We start from the raw sequence: 22257 nt of genomic DNA on the forward strand, positions 1-22257 counted from the left end.
AAGTGGATAATTTCTATACCGGGTACGTCTATTGTTTTTTTACTGATGAAAAAAGTAATGGTAATTGCATTTGCGAAATAGATGCATACTCCTCCCCGTCGACAAGTACCTTTATCTCTACGAAATATAGTAAAATTATCAATATCTACAATAGCATCGGGGATAGAAGAATTAAGCCACGTTTCTATTGGGAGAATAATGTGAGGTTTTAAAAGTTAAACAGTACTTATAAATTCATTAAATTTGGACATAAGAGAGTATTGGTTCATATTTATACATAAGAAGCCAATCCGTAAATTTTGGTGCAGGAGCGTTATCAACGAAATTTTATTATCTTTGGACAGCCATTGATATATTTAATCGTAAGGTCATTTTCTCCAGTATTTTTATGAGTTTTAAGCTCAGTACGAAGTTTCTTTAAACGAAGTTGCTGCATAGGTGATATGTCATCAATAACAGAATAAGTTTCAATAGATTCGTTTTCCAAAAGTTTATTCTTGGTACGAAGAATTTTTCGAGTGTGGTTTTCAGAACTCATTATCACTTTTATCATGCGGGGATAAAGTTTATTTTGATTATGTTTACCGACTCTATAAAGTGTAACAGGACTTTCTTGACATTAATTGACTTCTAGGTCTAAATTTATTTTATTCTTATCATGATCTATTTTATTTTGTGCGTCTCCTGTGGGTTCAGGGACGCCTCTAACCAAAAAAATGTTATGGAACGAGATATGCGATAAGCGGCTTCATTGACAATGCTGTCGGTACATTCTGTTGTTGTAATAGAATCAAGTTGATTTAATTTATTGCTTAATTCAGATAGTTTTATAAAAAACTCTCCAATTTTCTTCCTAATGTCCGCTTTAAACTCCACTAGTGGACTTGATTTCAGTCATATTTCCAATGTTTGAACTACATGCATTGCAAAGTATACATAACCCACGTACTTTTTGCCTTGTAACTCGATCATCAACCGACAGATCAGTACAAGCGATATGTATTGGTTTCTTACAGCCATCACACTGGAGCTTTCTATCGGAGGTAGAAGTTAGCTTTGAACAATTAACACAAAACGATGTATTAGGCATGATTAACTTTGTGCTAGTTTTAGATATGAATTATTATAATAATTGGATTGATAATAAACAGCAAATTTATCGTTATCACTTATTTAAATATTTAAAAAGATAATCGCAATAAATTATTTTTTGGTTGTTTTGAAAACACATTTAAAATCAATTAAATTTTAATTTGTCGGAGTGTAGCAAAATACAACCGCTTCGATCGAAGTTGATATTTAGCCCAGTCTGGTTATGCAAAAATCATCGATTTTACGGCAATATTTTTCGCAGATATCTGAAGCTTTTAAGACATAGGTGGGGGTTACTAGATGATGAATAGATGAAAAAGTACTCGCATTTTTACCTTGCGTTTTTTTTAAACAATAATTTATGGTCACAATTTGATTTTTTGTATTCCCTTATATTTTACATAAACAATATTTATATAATTTTTCAATAATCAAAAATATCTTTATTTTCCCGTTTTTTAAATTAAAATTAACTATAGCAATCTGTAAGGACTCTCTGTCCTCCATGCAGTCCATAAGAAAAGTACATTCTATCCACCCAATAGTTTAACAATATTGTGGGTCCCATCACACGTTGGTATTCCAGGTAACGAAAAAGCCGATCAAGCAGCAAAACAAGCATGTTCTCTTAACGTAACAACAGACATTCAAACATCATCAGATTTAAAAAGAATAATCAAACATAAAATAATGGACCTTTGGAATGATCATTGCTATCAATAATGCTAAGACTGTCAGGAACTTATTTTCTAAAATTAAAACACCTCTTTCCTTTTTGGAACAAGTGAATGTAGTCTATCACATACCCTGTTCTGAATGTGATGCATGTTATATTGGTCAAACTGGCCGTTCCCTTAAAGGACGCCTTACTTCACATCGTAGTGACAATAAACTTTCTAAACATACTTGTGCCCTTGCAGAACATGCAATCAACACCAAACATACTGTGAATTTTGATGATGTTAGAATTCTCTATAGAGAACGTAACCTTAGTAAGAGACAGTTTATTGAGATGTGTCATATTTTGAAACAACCTAATGCATTAAATAAGAGAACTGATATCAGCAACTTAAGCCAAATTTACCATGCACTAATACTACAAAATTGATTCTTCCGTATTCTACTTTTAAATTATTGGTTTCTTCTTCAACTTCTTTTATTATATCATAACATTTATGTTGGCATCTACAAAACTTTTCCTTAAATCTCACCAGCTGATTGTCAGTTCTGACATTCGAGCTTTCAAATACTTTATTTTGCATGATATGATCATCACAGTCAAGATCCCTAGCCTTGCCGTTGTTAATATAACATTTCAACATTGACAATTACATTTTTTGATAGATTTTAGAATCAATCAATGTTTTCAAAAGTTAAATTAAAAAAATTAATATAAAATTACTTTAATTGGGAATCTTCCGGCGTTCTGTGTTTCTGTGTTTTTGCTGATTTATTTAATAGATTAATTTTTGATGTTTCTTCACAATAATAACATCTTAATGCTACAGATCTTTTAAAGGTAAGATCATTTACTTAATTGTTTTTCATATAGATGTATCGCTTATAATACTCTTTTAGATGAACTGATGATGCCCAATGAACATTGGGCGAAACGTCTTCAATAAATAGATAATGTAGCACAACTCTTGTCTTTTTTATCTCCAAATTGATCGAAAATATCCCATTCACTTACGAGTGCACATTTTATATATATATATATATATATATATATATATATATATATATATTTCAAGAGGAAGTCTAGTGGAAATCGTGATGTCCTGTATTATCTATCTCCAAAGATATCTGTCTCTGGTCATTTCATTTAACTCATGCATAGGTCTTTTGTATATGTCTGTAATTCAGTCGATCCATCTTCTTGGGAATCTTTCTGGTGATCTTCGCCTTTCACCTTACCTTGGATAATAAGTCTTTTCATGTTTTCTGTGTCTTATCTCCAAGATGTTTGATAAATAATAAATAAAACTAAATCAATTAAGCAAAGTCTACTTACATTTGTTTACAGCATCATCTGTAAAAAAATAAATAAATATTATTTACAGAGCAGGCTATATCAATATTCTTTTCTCAAATAAAATTCGTTAAGGACAATATCAATACCTCGTTAAAAATCTGCTTTATCTACTTTTCGTCAACGAAACTAACAGGTTCTTATAGTCTTATTTAAAAATTTTTAATAAAAAGCGGCAAAGTAGCCTTTCTTCACTTCCGCCTAGATGTTTTGTAATGAATTAAGTTTTAATTAAAAGTTTGTATCCCGCTAACAACTCCATATTATAAAAGTTTTAAAGAACGATTAAAATCTTATGTACTAAAACAAAAAGCGCACGTTTAATTTCGCAATATTGCATAGGGTAACTAATTAATTCACCCAAAGGTGAAAATGTAATTAGGACCTCATAACATAATGATAATTTTTTGGATAAAAATCATTCTTTTAGTTTATATGTGATAATAATATGAAACTATCAAGGTAAAATTTAGTCGTAATAAATTACGAGTGATTAAAGTGAAATTTTAGATATTACCATTTGTTTTTTTGTTAATATATGCCGCAGCCACATATATATGTCAGGAAACACGTTGAGCTACCGAGCCACGTTAACGGGCAGAACAGACAGTATTGGATTCCTAATCAACGAGACATAAAAATGAAGAGTAGTAGAAATAACTAGTATCTCAGATAGTGTAGCTAGCTTAATTTCACAACTATTAAAGAGATATCACTATACAAATTATACAAATATACACTCCGATAACCCGCATTGACGAAGTAATAGAGGAACTCTACAATAACATCATGAAGTAAAAAAATAACAATAAAAGTAGTTAATTGGTGTCTTTAATGCCAAAGTGGGAAAGAGAAACGACAAGAAACAAGTCATTGAAAAGTATGGAGTCAGTGAGAGAAATGAAAGGGGAGAAAGACTGGTTCAGTCTGCACACTACCAAAACATGTCAATTGCAAATACATTCTTTAAGAAGAAATCGAACAGAAAATGCACTTGGGTAACACCAAATAAAATCGCTAAGAACCAAATTGACTTAATTCTAAACAAAAAGTTTGCTTCAATAAAAGATGTCAGTGTAATAAATAAATTTCAAACAAGCAGCTACCATAGACTAATCAGAGCAAAAATTGTTCTAGATCTAAAACTAAAAAGAAAGTTAATCAAAACACCAAGAGTAATCGGTATAAATATTAACGATCTAACAAAAAGATCACTATCAAAGGACAATTGATGACAAATTAAATGATCTAATCGACAGCTCTAAATTGTTGGAAATCATCATTGATAGTGCCAAAGAAATCTGATGCCGGCAACAACAAAATAAAAAAACTGGTAGAAAATGCAATCAAAAACAGGAAAAGCTATAAGAAAATAAGAAAAGCATTAATCATTGAGATGCAAAAATCAAATTGTTGCTTTAACAAATAAAAATACCAGAATTACAGACGGAAATGTATTTCTAGATGTAAGCAAGTAATCAGTGCATATTAAAAGATTCTTTCCAGTGAAAATAATTTGTGTATATAAAGAACAAATATTGGATTGTAATCAAAATGTAGATTAAGATGTTAGTTAGAAACTTAACTAGGATAACAATGATTTCGTTTCTAAAGTAGTCATAATGGTTGGAAAATCCTGCGTAAGAAGTCCTTCTATGCAAAGCGGTTTGGTGATTGCTGAAGGAAAAAGCCAAAATATATAATTGGGATATCTCAAAGAAAGGGAAGAAATGGAATTTTGGGTGGTCTTAAAATGCTAGTCCATGATTGGTTGAGAGAGAAAAAGTTGGAAAGGTAATTTATGGTTAGCTGCTTATTAAAAACTAGAAAAAAAAACATTATTTGTTCCTGTGCTGTAAAACTAATAAAATCAAAGTCGAGGGAGTTTATATATTGAAAGATTTTACCGGTTTTTTTTTTCGCATAATGACATGTTATAAAGGGTGATTCATTTAGAGGTACTTTTTTCAACAAGAAAAAAACAACGAAAAAAATAAATTTTATTTGAAAATATTTATTATCATACAAAAGAACCATTATTTACAATTACTTCTTAAAGATGATTTCTTTTAAATGTTGGCCATTACTACGATTAAGTTGGTTCATTCTGAAGTTCCAATTCTCGATGACTCGTTCCAGTATTTCGATTGGTATTTCACTAATAACTCGAGTAATATTGGCCTACAATGCCTCAGTCGTATCTAGTTTATTCATGTAGACTTTGGACTTTAGGTTGCCCCAAAAGAAAGAGTCAAGAGGTGAGATGCTACAGGATCTAGGCGGCCAATTCACTGATTTAAATCGTGAAATAATTTGTTCACTGAATCGTTCTCGCAGTAAAACCATACTTTTACGGGCTGTATGGCAAGTGGCGCCATCTTCTTGGAACCAAATGTCGCCGAGACCACGAGCTTCAATTTCAGGTACCAAATAGTCCGCTATCATGGCACGATAACGGTCTCCATTCACATTAACTTTCTGGCCGGCCTCTGCTTTAAAGAAATATGGACCAACGATTCCACCAGCCAAAAAACCACACCAAACAGTTGTTTTTTCAGGATGTAATAGAAACTCTTGAACCTCTTTGGGTTGTTCATTACCCCAAATACGGGCATTTTGTTTATTAACGTACCCAATAAGCAAAAAATGGGCATCATCTGAAAACAAGATTTTTCTCGAATTCACTGGATCTTCTGAAAGCTTATCAAGAACCCATCGACTGAAACGGTGACAACTCTGAAGGTCGGTTGCCTTCAGCTCTTGCACTAATTGAATTTTGTATACTTTTAAACCAAGATCCTTACGTAAAATACGCCAAGTTGTTGCATATGACAAGCCAAGCTGTTGAGAACGGCGACCAATCGATTCTTCATTATTTTCGAGTACACTATCCGTTACCGCCGCTATATTTTCTTCAGTACGTACTGAATGTGGTTTATTTTGTCGCGTGTTATCCAATAATGGAAACTGGGTTTCAAACTTACTAATCGTAAAGCGAATTGTAAGTTTGGTAGGCTAATTACGTGGACCACAAATTGCTCTTAGCGCACGAAACACATTACTCACAGAACTCCCATTTTCAGAATACAACTTAATAATTTCTAGACGCTGTGCCGGGCTCAGTCTTTCCATCATGAAATGTCAAATAATACTAAATAAAAGCGAAATGTCAGTTTGACAGTATTCATGCACGATCTCCAATCAAATCTCCACCAAAAAAGTACCTCTAAATGAATCACCCTTTATAACTACTTGAATTATGGAAAATAATAAGTTATTAAATTTTCCAAACAATGATTCTAGAGATATTTGCCAAATTAGAATCAATTCTATGAGGGTTTAATTTTAAGATACATTAAAAAAAATCCAACATTTTATCAAAATTGTTACAAAACACTGTTTAAAACAGGGCTGACTATTTAGCAAAAACATTTATAATGACTTTGATATTTTTTATGGCACGCGCCTGTAAGTAGGTTCTCGGAAAAAAAAGTGAAAATACAATATTTAAAAAAGAAGCTTCTATCACTAATAGTAACTAAGATATAATTTTTGTCTTAAAATGATATTTTTATTCTTTATTAACGTTTTTTTTTGGTAATCGGTTTTAAGTACCCTTCCAGCTAGCAGCAAATGTGTAATAACGTTCACCTGACTCAACATATTTTAACTAAACTAACTACACTTAGGGCCGGTTGTTCGAACGCTAATCAAAACTTGATTGTAATCAAATATTTAATTACAAGCAAATACGTCACAGCAGCTGTCAAAATTATTAAAAATTGCTTATTATTTTAATTAATTTGTAAATAAAAACATAAAATTAACATCAAAAAGATTTTAATTATAGTTTATTTTAAATTAAAACGCAAAATAATAAAATTGAATAAAATAAATTAGTCAACGTAACCTCAAAATGTGACGTATTTGATTTTAATTGAATATTTGAGTTTTGATTAGCATTCGAACAACCGGCCCTAAATATTTGGTGATTCAACAGAGGTAACGAGCACCTGCACTTAAGTTTTAAGTTACACATTCTAAACTTAAGGATAATTTCATACACCTAATATATGTTTGCTTAATGATAGCAAATAAATTAGATTGAAAGAGAGGTATAAGTTTTACAATTTTTTTATAGCCCTTTTTCTATTCGAATTGTCGAATAAAGGCCTCTCCCATTTCTCGCCATTCATCCCTGTTGTGTGCTAGGCGTTTCCACATTGGTTCTGCGACTCTTTTGATATCGTCGCTCCAGCGCATTTGAGGTCTTCTTCTTGGTATCTTTGCATCGTACGGTCGCCAGTTTCCGACTTCTTTGTTCCATCTACCATCTTCGAGACGTTCGTTGTGTCCAGCCCATTTCCATTTTAATTTAGCTGCTTGTTTCGCGGCGTCCTTTATTTTTGTTTTGTTACGGATTGCTTCGTTCGTTTGCCGATCTATTAGTGAGATACCAAGCATGTGTCGTTCCATGGCTCGCTGAGTTTTTCGAATTTTGTCCATGTTCTTTTTTGTGAATGTCCAGGTTTGAGCTCCGTAAGTGAGAACGGGAAGGATACAAGAATCGAACACTTTGGTTCGAAGGTTTTGGGGTATAATTTTGTTTTTCAGTATGTATGAGAGTTTTCCAAATCCCATTCTTACTCGTCTGCTTATTTCGGTAGTTTGGTTTTCTTTGTTTACCTTGATATTTTGACCCAGATATATGTATTCTTCTACATGTTCCACTTTTGTTCCTTGGATGGTTATCGTCGGTTAATCATCTTTATTCGACATTAGCTTAGTTTTACTCAGATTCATTTTCAGTCCTTTTTTTATGGATTCCGTATGAAGCTCATTGATCATTGATCATCGTCTTCTGCATATCTTAGATGGTTTAAATACTTTCCGTTTATCGATAGTCCCTTAGTTTCATAATTTAGTGATTTAATGATGTCTTCAAGTGCGGCAGTAAATAGTTTTGGAGATATGGTGTCTCCCTGTCTTACTCCTCGGTTGATTTTTATTGGCCTCGTTTTCATTCCGTTATCCAACGTGACTACCATTTCAGCGTGTTGATATGCCTCGATTATTTTTATTGTAAAAGTAAATCTAGATATTTACTAAAAGGACTGAAAATTTTAGCGAAAAACTAGCAGAAATCAGCTTTAACTCATAACACGTTTCGCTACTGGACATGCATAAGTTAAAGGATACAATATTGCAATCTCATTACGACTAAATCTGCAGACTAGAAAACTAGCAGATAATCTGAAACAATCAATCATATATTACATAAATACAATACATAAGATCGCAGGCGGCAAACACTTTTTAAAGACTACCAAACGAGTATAAAAATATATGGTTTAGTCCGAGTCCTATACAAATATGTACAGGGTTTCATAATTCTATAATTGCGTAAGAAGTAGAGTGGGGATAGCCCAATTACAACCCGCTTCAAAAATTACATTTGGCTTCCTGCTGTCCAATTTTGATCTTTTCTTATAAAAATTACATAATGAAGTGAATTTTTGTGATTTCTGAAGTGATTCCAGCAAAAGAATAAATCCTATGAAAAATATTCATTTTGGTCTTCGTTTCGGCAGATCCCGCCTATACTAATAGGACATTCTCTATTGGACATCCATACGTACCGTATAGAGAATGAAAAATTTTTCAACTAGTTGGCAGCATGATATACTGGTGAGCTCATATCTACAGTCTCAGACTAGCACGTTTGGATAAGTCTTAATAAAAATATTATTTCAAACCCTTTTGAAACAATATTAAAAATTCACTTAAACCAATTTAAATTTTGAAATACAACTTACATCTAAATATCATTTTGAAAGTTACGATGTTTGTCAGTTCAGAGCATAAACTAATACTTTGAGTTAATTTATTTTTAAATAAATTGAAATTATTTTTTCTATGAAATAGTATTTCTTTTCAACCTACGCAATTTAAAATTAAATTCATATTTGAAGGCTTGATGAATTCATTATTTTTGATTATAAGCCGCTTTTCGCGCGTTTAAACTTTTTTTTTAATTAATTAAATTGAAATCAGAGCAGACCGTAAGGCTCTTAATTACCTTTCTAATAAATTTGCAGCCCCAGCATGAGAAATTTTCTTCACTAATCGAACTTTCCTAAATTATGCCATTATTCTAATTGATAATCTCCTGACATATTCCAGAGCATAGTATTAAAATTTTTTTACTTTATTTTAGTTAGTAAAAAATGTTAAGAACTGAATTTTAGAAAGAACGGTAAATGTATAATGAAGAACTTGAAACTTTACTACAAATTTGTTTTTTAAAAATTTGTGTTATTTTCTTTAGCTGTTACAAATTGTTCAACTGGTAAAAATAGAAAACAAGGTTGCTCTGTACTTTCTTTGTAATTATTATTTTTTGCAATAAAAATCAAAATATCCCATACATTCCGTATTACAAAATAAATTGAAATACCTATTTAGAGAAATACGCTAGGCTTAATAGACTTAAATCTTCTTAATATCATTAAAACGGTTTTGATCTTGGTCTTGAGCTACGTGTAGCAATTGGTGTGCTGTTAAACCTGTCGACTATCGCAAATTTTTCAATCAGTAGAATTTTTTGCGCTCTATCCACTTTTTTCTTTCAATTTTACCGTTAAGTTAGTCGTAGGAACTCATATCTTTCAATCCTCTCAATATATCTCCAAGATATTCTAGTTAAGCCGCCTCTTAATGATGTTTAATGAGTTGATTAATGATCTGTTTTTCGAAACTTCATTGTTGGTTCTGCTAGTCCATGGTATTTTACATAGACCATACATAGCATCTGGCAAACTTTTCTTAAATTTGAAAATTCAATAAGTTATTAAATAATAAGGATCTGCATTTTTCAAATGTGCTTCTTACCTGTTCTATGTGGCACAATTACCGTTTTCTTGGGAATAAGCTACAATTTAAATTTAAAATAAGTTTATTGACGTTTTAATTTCCCCTTTGGAAATCGTTTTCAAAATACAAAACATTATTAAATTAAACAAATTTTGTTTTTTGTTACTTAGTGAAAAATTCTTCTAATAATCTAATTTTATCTGACTCATATTGACAATTCAGACATATATTATACATTTTAAGGTAGACAACTTTAAAATGATATTGCCAATATTGCCGAGTTGCGTTCCTGGGACGACTTTACTTGTAAAATAGTTCATTTGAACATATAAAATCAACTTTAACTTGAGAATATTCGTCAGAAAAATCATAGTATGTAATTCGTCTTTAAAAAGACAACCACATACAATAATGACAGTTAAATTCTCCTGTTAGTGATTTCATAGTAAATCATGAGGTAAAAACCAGGAAAAAAACTTATGTTTAGTTTAATCTCAATAAAGACCAAACTCTGATTTTATATGTATGTTACTACTACTATTACTACTTGTCGTTGTGTTATTCTTGTTATTTATAACGTTGTTCGCCGTTTTCCGACTTTTCCGTTCCATAGGTCTTCTTCTATGGCCCACTCTCTGTTCTTTATTTATTCCTTCGCTCCAACTTTTTTTCGGTCTACCTCGTTTTCTCTTACCTTCTGGTTGCCATTTTAATATTTCTTTTGGTATTCGTTGTTCATCTATTCTTTGTATATGTACGAACCAAATAAGTTGTTTTGTTGTTAGGTCATCTGTGATTGTTCGTTTGATTCCCATTATTTCTCTAATGCGTTCGTTGGTAATCCTTTCTCTTCTAGATCTTCCTGCGGCCCTTCTCCAAAAATCCATTTCCATCGCTTTCAGCGTTGCCAGTGTTCTTTATTTCAGTGGCCATACCTCAAAGTTGTACAAAGTGATACTTTTTACTATAGTCTCATATATCCTCTTTTTATTTTCTGCGCTGATGGATTGGTCCCCTGTTTAACATTGTGATGGCTTTTTTCCCTGACGTATTTCTCTCTCTTACAGCTTTATCTAATGTTTCATCTTGTGAAATAGTAATACCTAGATATTTGTAGCCATAGCAGTGCTTTATCGTGGTGTTATCGTCTAATATGAGATCTTTTTGTTTTACTTCAATGCACAAGTATACGGTTTTCTTTTTATTTACTTCTAGACCCCATATATCATACCCTTTAATTAATTTTCGTGCCATATAGTTTAAATCGTCATAATCTTTAGCCATTATTACTTGATCATCTGCAAAGTTGTGCTTATATACCATAGTGTTGATCCCCATTGTCCTGCATTTTTGTTTCCATCTTTTTAAAGCATTTTCGAGGTATAGTTTAAATAAAGTGGGGGACAGACAACGTCCTTGCTTTAATCCTTTTGATGGTATAAATCCTGTTGTTATTTGTGTCAATGCTTTTATTTTTGTTATTGATTGGTTTAGTAGTACTTTGACGGCTTTTATTAGTTCTATATTAATATTCCATTGATTTCCACAGCTTCTTCAGTGGAACGCTGTCGTAGGTTTTCCGTAGGTCGACGAACAACATAAATATGAATTTCTTGATTCCGTGCCATTTTTTTTCTATTATCTGGGTTAAGGAGAAAATGTGGTCAATAGTGAATCGATCCGTATGAAATCCTGCTTGTTTTTCTGCTTCATAATTTAAGTATTCTCTCTCGATTCGGTTCTTTAAAACCTTTCCATATATTCGACTCATAGATCCGGTTACAGCTATTCCTCGGTAATTTTCACAATTATTTTTATCACCCTTTTTATGTATAGTACTGAGGTATGATATCTTCCATTCTGTGTTGATATATTACCTAAAAACATATATGATGTATCCTCGATGTTTTACTGACTTTTGTTCGCATTTTTCTTTTATTGTCTTCCCCTTTTAATATGTGAAACCAGATTCTAATACATTCTGTAAAGGAATTTGCGACGCAATTGGTGTCTTTAGCATAATTAGAGCCGCTTCTTAGACTTTTTTCTTTTTAACATATGTTTCTTTTAGGACTATACATATACATATAATAGACCTAAAAACCATATTAATTTTTGCAATTAAAAACTTTTGCTTGAATCTTATGGACTTATTAAGTTTTGTTTGAATAGGTTAACGTAAATATTGAGTTTTGATTAATTTTATTTTATTTTTGTGAATATGATCGTTAACAATAAATATGTCTTAAAGAATTAGAAAAAACAAAAATTATTACATATTACAAAAAAAAAATAAAGGTGAAATCCTGGATTTTTGTCAAGACATAAACAAGGTTCTTTAACTTCCCACTTACAGTTTCCATGACAGTTTGCATCTTGGGGTTTTCTGAACAAATTTTTGTACCATGCTAAATCAGTATCTGCATCCTAATTTTCGCATAGTTCTGCCTTCAATAAGGATATCATGTTTTCAATTTTTTCAGGGGTAATAGGAGAGCAGTTTTTAATTCTAGAATGATAAAGTTAAATAGCTTTGTTTCTCTATAGCTAAAAATCCATTACAGCATCCACATATGGTGATAGAAGAATTTAACACATGTGACCTACTTGCCTATATCAAACAACATATTAAATTTAAATGGGACAGACAATGGATTCAGTTTGGTGAAAGCAGGGGCACTAATTTATACAAATTACAACCAACAGTAGATGTAAAACAATTTTACAAAGATGTCACACTAAGCAAAAACACAGTGTCAACTGTCTGAAGATTAAAAGTAAATCATGGATGTTTTCCGAAACATCTACACAAAATAGGAGTGCTCCCAACAGACCGATGTGAGTGTGGAACTAGTATAGCTGATTTAAATCACATATTCTTTAACTGCCCACTACATCGTAATACAAGTACGTGGCTGCTAAAAGAATTGATAAAAGAGGGTTTAACTACACCATTAAACGTAAATCTTCTATTAAGTGAAGACAATATAAAAATCTTTAAAATAATTATGATATTTCTTGTAAAAATTAAATTAAAGGTATGAGTGTAAAATTGATCGTATGCGTGAATATTTCCTTTGTATGTTTACCATATATGTTGCCCACCTACCTAACCGTGGTTTATGTCTTGTTTGTTACAATAAAGCCACTCTGATTAATCCCTGGGCGTAAAAAGTGTCCTCCTTGTACAATCCTGTATGAATGAATACTAATATCTATATGTAATTACGTGGCTAAAGGTTTCAAGCCAAAGCCATTAAAAAAAGCTTTGTTTTTCTCTTGCACAAATTCTGATTCTCCTCTATGTCAAGATTTACCCTATAATTCTGATGTACTCGTACCAGGAGGTTAATTTTGGAGTCTTGAGTACTCTTCTCTATTATTATTCTTTTCTTGTTACTTCTTCCTGTCATTTTATTAAAGGATTTTTCTATACTTTTAATATCCATAAGTTTTAAATATTTCTCCAAAACATAGACCTTTTTCACTTCTTTATAAATTTTATGGTATTGTTCTTTTGTCTTGGTAAATGGGTCTTTCCTCAATAACTTTTCGACCCTTCCAAATGCCCTGTCGGCTGGAAGAAAGCTATGTGCTCTTACTGGAAATACTATTTTAACCATAGTGATAGATAGCGTGTAACCATTAGCATATAGATAATGTGTTTGTTTTTATTTTATCCACCACATTCATCACAAAATAAAGTAATAGCATTCACTTCCGGTAAGATTTATAGAGAAATTAGAAAATGTAATAGTGCAGATTCTACTTCTACCCAGCCTCTTCAGTTTTCCGGTACTTGCTTCATTAACTTGTAGAACTAGTTAACTCGCAGTTTATGAATTCTTTTGCAGTCTGCAGAGCAATTTTTTAGCAGGATTTGTTTCTGTTTTAAGAGTTTTCTTAAGTTTTTCACACAAGCTGCCTATATATCAATTGACGAAGATTTAAACCCAATGTTGAACTCTTTTGCGAAAATTCTGTGAAAAGTTCAAAATGAGACAATTTAAATTTTGGCAGCTGAGAGTTATAGACAATTAATTGCAAAGGCTCGCTTTACTGACACCTGGATGTGAATAGTTAATATTTATTTATAATAGTTAATAATAGAAATTTTTGAATGAAATACAAATCGCATAACTTTAAAATCGCATAAAATAATCCGCATAAAAAGAGACCTTACTGTATCTTGTTTTCGGTTAATAAATGCTTCGAGACGGTTCTGTCTAGAAATTCTGAGAGTGGCTCGGAACTCAACTCTGCTTGTCTCCCGCTGTTGTATCGACCTGTGTTCTATTATGCACTTGAAATGACGAGAGCATTCATTTATTTCTCCACTTACTTTTAGATATCCCACTTAACTCTTCTCCACTTCTATTAAAACAGCTGAATTACGGGCGTAAAATCGAATGCTTCCGTTATTTATTCCGAGTTAACTATGTTCTCATTTATTCTCTTGAAAGGTGAGTTCTGCGGTAAAATTAACTTAAAAACCAAAACAATAGAAGGATTTAAGTGTTATTTTAATCAGAATGTTGAAATGTTATGTATATTACATAATTAGTGTGGTAATTGCACAGTCACAAACAAAATTATGCATTTGAATTTAATTTCAAAGAGTATTTAATTCGAATGAATACGTTACAACTCCTTTCCCATTTGTGGAAATTTTAGAATTTTAAATCATCAGAGTAATATATAATATTAAATTTAAATAGAAGCAAACGAAGTATAACTAAAAATTTTAAATAATTTAAATATTAAAATTACACTCGTATAAAATAGTGTAACTCATTTTTCGTTGTTCTTCAAAACGTATAAAAAACATACCATTTACGAAGTGTAATATTGGAAACAAAATTTTCTGAAAGTGTTAGGTAATTAGTAATTAAAAAAAATGTACTAGTGTGTTCCACTATAGATTTTTTACTAATATATGTAAGTAATTAGTGTAACCATACAAAAGTTTTAATTCACGTATTTCAAATTTCGTCCTGTATAAATTTTGGATTTAAGTGTTGCAATTATAATATATTCTAACGAATATTTATATATTCGTTTCAAAATCTCCTTATAAGAACAATTTAAGTGTCTCTTGGAATAGAGTAAACGAAAATTTAAAAATGTTTATTTTATTTAGCTCAAATTGTCGTGTGCCATCGTTTCTCTGCATATCTGATTCTATCTAATCTAATTCTAATTCTAATTCTAATCTAAGTTTCTATTTGACCCTTTAAGAACTACATTTTAAAATTTCGAACGAGAAAACAAACTTTATGTATTTGCATATGCGTCTATATTCTTTGGTATTTGTTTACAATAAAAATTATAAGATTGCGGGCAGGAATCTTTTTACTGGCAAAAATCATCTATGCGTGAGAATTGAGATTTATTACCGACTAAGCTTTCAAATATTCCTGTAGTCCTGACATTCTTTCGCCAGTATTAAGGGCGTTAAGCCCTTAGTACCAACAATTTCCAATTCAGTGTATTAAAAGTTAAGTAAAAATTTCTTCTTCGTTCACTTGTCAAAGTATTAGAGTGGAAACATTGTTTTTTTTGGTTTTTGATTTCTGAGAGATGGGAGTATTGGGAAACAGTCTTTATTCTAATTAAAGAACTAGCAGGTCTAGCGTGAACGCAAGTTAAGTAAAACAAAGAAATTTCCAGTAATTTTATTACTGTTTTTATACTCTTTAGCAGATTTAAGCTGAATATGCCCGTGTGATGCTTAATATGAAAAAGAAAACATCTCGTATTATTTTTATTTTTCTGCTACCCAGTATAGTGCACTGTTAGTGATTTTAAAAAGGGGTATATCCGGTATTTTTTTTTAATTCTAATAAAGAAATATTGTATACACAAACAAATCAACAAAAAAGCCAAAATATCGGGATACTTATGGGACAACATATACCCGGAGGTCAAAATTCGAATACATAAAGTATGTGTTAGACCAGTACTAACATACGCAGTGGAAACAAGAGCTAAAATGTTACGTAGAAAAAGATTAATGAGAACTATAGAAATGAAAGTATTTAGAACAATAATCACAGTCAGGCCAGAGATGTAGTGTAGTAATTTCTACACTATGAGATCATGTGCAATCTATTCTTCTTACTATATCATGCTAACTGAGCTATACTACCTATAGTCACAGTACTCCGATGTAGGAGCGGAAATACAAGATGTACTAATATTCATACTCTAATTAAACGATCCTGGCGGTGTATGGGAACCTTCACATTTTGCTCTTCTTCAACTAGTTTTGGGTAAAATGTCTTTACCTTTCCTATTGGCCTCTCTTGGCCAACTCTTATTTTTTTCGACCTCGAACTGGTATTAATTTTCCGAGGGCAGACGGCTCACAAATAACTTTCTTCACTGGAACCTATTTTCTACGACGCAGAAGGAAGTGGGGCCTCACTGCGTTACTTTGCCCGAAAAAATATTATCAAATGCGACTTCTAAGCATATCAGGATGCCGGGCGGTCAACTAGCAACTGGTGCCGATCAGCGTCCGAGGCTGATGGTGTAAAATGGGCTACTGGACATAATGTTGTGGGAAACCAAGTACGTTATGAAAGCTCTGAGTCTGTTTTAAAAATATAAATATGAAGTACCCTTAAAATTGGTACGTGGAATGATCAAGGATTGCTGAAACTCAGAAAATTTTATTTATTGAAAAACGAGATAAAAATTTATTCCATTGGAGGTCTACCTATCTGAGACTTACTAGAAGGACAAAGAAAATTTTATGTCAAAAAATGACAATGATGTTCAGTTCTTTGGTGTTATAACGAATCTGGGAATGGAGTGGCAGTGATAGTAAATAATGCCATTAAAATCTCCTTAAAAGAATACCATAGCCATTGGTAAAAGGATAATATCTTAATGTAGTACAAACATATGCCCCAACAAGTGAAGCTCACGATGAAGAGATCAAAGCATTTCGCAGGACGTTGGAGTATGCGCTTAAGAAGCTTTCAAATAGAGAAATAATAACAGTAGTAGGCGATTTCAATGTTAAAATTGGTGTAAGTAAGGAAGATCATTACTTGCGATAGACCTTCGGATTATTTAGACTTGGCCAAATAAATGACAGAGGATAACTCTTGCTCCACTTTTGTATAGATAACAACCTGTTTGTTACTAATACAGGCCTTTAACATACGCCAAGTATGTGTAATGACTACACACTTGGATTTTACCAGGAAATAGATACAGATTTTATTCTGGTAAAAACCCGTTGAGCAAGTGTTGTTAAGGATGTTAAGACTTATCCAGGAAAAGATTTTAATAGCGACCATCAATTTTTATGAGCTAAATTGAATCCGCATGAAACTAAAAAGTAGCTCAAAAATAGGGAATACCTTAACTAAATTGATCTATCTATCGATCGATCATCTAAGATATAACGATACATACAAAAAAGCCACAATTCAAAAGCTACGAGACCTCAAGCAATCCTTAAATCCAGAAGAGTCCTCAAACAACATATGGACAAAACAAAATCTACATTGCATAATGCCGCAAAAAACATTAAGAGTCATAGAGAAAAAGTAGGAAACAATGGATAGCAGACTCCACATGGACTAAAATACTAAAAAATAAAAGAGAGGAAGTACTGAAAAGACACAGGACTCAACAATGAAAATAATAAAGGGGCATATAAAGCGCTAAACGGTAAAATAGAACCACTCTGCAAAAGGGATTAGAACACACTCAAACTAAAACTGAGAGCAGAGACATGTTTAAAAAAATAAAGCAGATAACAGGTTCCTTTACATCTAACCACTTTGCTATTACGGATAACGGAACTCTACTCACTTCTAAAAAAGATATTTTACATGTTAGTATTTTACAAGTAGAAAGAATATTGTGGACGACTGACGATGGACGAGAGCACACCATAATAAGAAGAAGATGCCAGTTTTGCGAAGGAGCCTAACGTACTCAAAAGTGAAGTTAAAGCAGCGATTATGAGGCAAACAAGTAATAAAGCTGCTAGTCCAGATAACATACCTATCAAAATAATTTGGGCCCTAGATGACGTTGGAGTGAATATAATACATTCAATTTGTCAAGAACTGTGAGAGACAGGTAAATTGGAGGCCTGAAGATTGGAGTACCTCGGCCACGTGATGCGGAACGAAGAAAAATATCGAATTCTTCAACTTGTTATGCAGGGTAAAGTATTTGCTAGAATAGGACCGGGACGCCGTCGTATCTCGTGGTTGAAAAATCTCCGACAATGGTTTGGGATGACCTCAGCGGAGCTGTTTCGCAGAGCAGTCAATAAAACCATGATAGCCTTGATGATCGCCAACATCCGGACCGGATAAGGCACTGAAGAAAAAGAAGATTGGACAAAATCACTATATATTGTGGTACATAAAAGTGGAGCGAAAGATTTATGTAACAACACATAGTTTACACATCATTCTAGAGAGGATAAAGCCCTTTTTGCCTCTTGAAATTGGGTAGAAACAAGCGGGTTTAGCGGAAGAAACAAACATAGAATATAGTAAAGTAATTCATCAAGCTATCTGATTTTGCAAGTTTTAGAAGGCACAGTTGTAAAAATTTGAATTCGGTTTCGCCAGGTAGAAATCGTTTGATTTCTCTTTTTGTTTTTAGATGGCGTAGTTACGTCCGTATATAGTTATTTTGATAACTATTGGTTTAGGACAGGATAGATTTTGTTTTGATTCAGAGCAGTGGCTATACCGTTCTCAGGAGATCGAAAGAGGTCGAAATACGTATAAGCGGCTTGCCGCTACCCTGTATCGAAACAAAAATCTAATACCGTCATTATGTAATATAGTAAAGCTTTCGACCTAGTCCACTTAAGTCAAATGTGGCAACTTTTGTCTGAAATAGGAGTCCCGAATCACCGAAATTAAAAGTCTATATAATAAGAATTATGCCAAAGTTAGAAAAAATGCCAGGGTCACTAAGGGCGTGAGATAAGATTGCATACTAAACCCAATTCTATTCAACACACATGGTAAATTAATAATGCCGAAAGCTACTGAGGACTGGAACAGTGGCATGACTATCGGTGGGAAGAAGATTGGCAACTTGAGATATGCAAAGAATACAACCATCCTCGCTATTTCCGAAGATGAGCTCATTCACCAGCTTCAACGGATTAAAGAAGTAAGTTTAACGATGGGTCTTAAAATAAACAGATATAAAACGAGAATTATGATAATTGACAGCTAAAAACAATCAAAATTATCTAACGATGATCAACAATATCGCTGTTCTAGTTAAATTTGTGTATCTGGACTCTTTAGTAACTAACAAGTGAGCTGTTCTAAAGAAATAAAGCGCCGATCAGCAATCGCAAAAAGCGCTATGGCAAAATTATTAAAAATTTGGAAAAGTTATAAAATATCGATACAAAAATGAGACTAGTAAGAAGTCTAGTTTTTTCAGTTTTCACTAATGCATCGGAAGGCTGAACCTCTATAAAGAAATATAAATATTAAAGATTAGATTATTAATAATTATAGTTGTATTTAAAATGTACTACTGTAGACAAATGCTGATACTACTACGGGTGTCTCAAAGAATAAATCAATCTTTCCTGAAACAACTTAACATAAAGAAAAGACTAAGAACACAAATCTCAGAACAAATAATAGGCTGTTTTAGACACGTACTTTGAAGAAATGGTCTTGAAAAACTTACTCCCAATAGAAAGATAGAAGGCAAAAGAAATCGAAGTAGATCTCCCACACGTTACACTGACCATATTGTTGCTACTATTGGCACTCCAGTGTCAGAAAGGCATGTAAGAACATTGAAAAAATCATCTAGTAGCTTCATAATATCACGACAACTGATTCAAATAACCGACTAAGAAGAAGATCAATAAGAAAATTTTTTATCAGAGATAAAATCGAAAGATCCTGAGGACAAAATGGACCCACAAAGAATCGCGAAATGAGTAAAAACACATACAGCCAATACAAGAAGACCACTAGGAAGACCTAAGAAGAGTTGCTATGACATCAGGACATTAACATCGCAAGAGCTGGGATATTGTAATGTGACCTTAAAGGTCACAAAAGGACTAAAGCAGGGTTGCTGTATTTCGCCTACCCTTTTCAAAATTTATCTGGAACAAGCACTCAAGCTGTGGAAAGAAAATGTAATGGCATGGGAATCCCTCTCAACGACGAGACTACACTGTACACCTTATGTTTCGCTGATGACCAAATACTGATTTAGTTACATGACTCGGAAGCTAATAGAAGAATATAACAAATGGGGTCTCGAAGTCAACAATAAGAAAACTGAAACCATGTGTATTGGAGGGACAAAGCAGTCCATTATATTAGATGATCGGGTAGAAATTAGACACTGTGATAAATACAAGTACCTGGGTATGAAGATATCTCAAGATGGAACACTCGATGCTGCTATAAAAGACAGAAACATAGGGTAGAAAATCCATATCCATGATAAACGGTATTCTGTAAGACCAAACAATATCTAAAGCAAACAAACAACTTATACACAACACCATACTTAAAAGTGTAATCACATATGGCAGTGAAGTTTGGCCAATGAAACAAAGAACAGAGAAACTGTTACTAGCAACAGAAATGGACTTCCGGAGAAGAGCAGCAGGCAAATCAAGAAGAGATCGGATACCAAATGAGAGAATACGAGAAATAATGGGAGTCAAGCATACAATAGTTGATGACATAAAAACAAAACAGTTAATATGGTACGGCCATGTACAGAGAATGCCAGATGACAGGATTCCAAAACAGATTCTGACGTGAACACCACAAGGAAGAAGAAAAAGAGGAAAGCCGAGAAGAAGCTGGAGAGAGGGAATTGAAAAAGAACTAGAGTAAAGAGAAATCCCTCCAGGCCTATGGTTAAATAGAGAAGAATGACGGTTAGGAGTCGGAAGGCGTCGGAGAACGCTGTGAACCGATAGTAGTAGTAGTAGTAGTAGTATTAATAGGTGCTATAACGAAGAGACGAACTTTTTTGGCGAATAGATGCCTAACAAGTAATTAAAATATTTTTGTTACTTTTCGTAGGTAATATAAAGTTGCAGCTAACTGCAGTTGAGCTATGGTTAAAACCATATATTTAAAAACAGACCCACATTTGAACAATATGAACCTTGACAACTCTTATTTATAAATAGAATAATTCGAAATTTAAAAGATTGAGTGAACTTTAAACTTTTTAAATTGAATAAAATAAAGTTAAATCTAAAGAATATTGAATATATTCGAAAGAAACCGTTTCAAATCTGTAAATTAGTTTGATGGCAAAAAAGAAAAATAAACTTCGAATAAAAAGATATAAACTAATAGAAATTTACATTCTCTTCAAACTCCAGGGTTTTTAAGACAACAGGCTTTCGTGAATGAAACGAAGTTTTTTTGTTGTGAAAATCGATTGGATTTCAACAAGCAAACTTTTCAAGTATTATGTAATCAATGAATTCCATTTGCTGCCTCTGATATTTATTCAATCTGTATGTACAAATTTTTGTAATAAAAACTTTGATTTAATTCAAATAAAAGTATAATTTTTTACTGTCTTTTCTATTTTAATTTTATTATTAAAATTATACTAAAATGATGACATCTCCTGAAATAAATTGCTCCAGAAGTAAACAAAGAATCTATTCGAGTCCCCGGGTGAGAATTATTTCATATTTTAATATATACAGGGTGTTTTAAAAGGTATGTCATAAATTAAGTCACGCATTCCGGGGACAAAAATAAATTGATTGAATCCAACTTACCTTAGTACAAAAGTGTACACAAAATAAAGTTACAGCCCTTTGAGGTTACAAAATAAAAATTGTTTTTTTTGCATTATCTCCTAAACTACTTGACATTTTGTAATAAAAATGGACACGTTACTTTCTTGTTATAAAAGCATTTTTCATAAAAAGAAACAACAAAATCTAAGCGCACAGAAAAATTTTAAGGGGGGTGTGCAGCCCTAAATCCCGCCAAACTTTTGAGTACGGTTAAATCAAATAAATTTTGTGGCATCATTAGTTTAACACATTATTTTTAAAACGTTTTTGGCTTCTATCACTTAAAAAAAAACAGTTTTTATTGAGTTACAGCCCTTTTCATTAACCTTTAAAAAATTACGTGCAACTAAATAAATGGCTTAAATAAATTAATAAGTACAAAAAATGTTTATTATATTTTACCTCTATAAATATATTACAATAAATGTTCAAAATGACCCCTATTTTCTTC

At 32.3% G+C, this 22257-nt stretch overlaps 1 long non-coding RNA gene across 1 annotated transcript in view; it reads right to left on the reverse strand.

Moving 5' to 3' along the window:
• LOC140441486 (uncharacterized) overlaps positions 1 to 22257 on the reverse strand; it is a 276397-nt gene that overhangs the window by 126528 nt on the left and 127612 nt on the right. Inside the window, exon 3 of the long non-coding RNA XR_011951007.1 lies at positions 3107 to 3124. This is a non-coding gene — a long non-coding RNA (uncharacterized lncRNA). The remainder of the gene's footprint in view (positions 1 to 3106; positions 3125 to 22257) is intronic.

Source organism: Diabrotica undecimpunctata, chromosome 1, assembly GCF_040954645.1.
Source record: "Diabrotica undecimpunctata isolate CICGRU chromosome 1, icDiaUnde3, whole genome shotgun sequence".
Classification (NCBI taxonomy): Eukaryota; Metazoa; Arthropoda; class Insecta; order Coleoptera; family Chrysomelidae; genus Diabrotica; species Diabrotica undecimpunctata.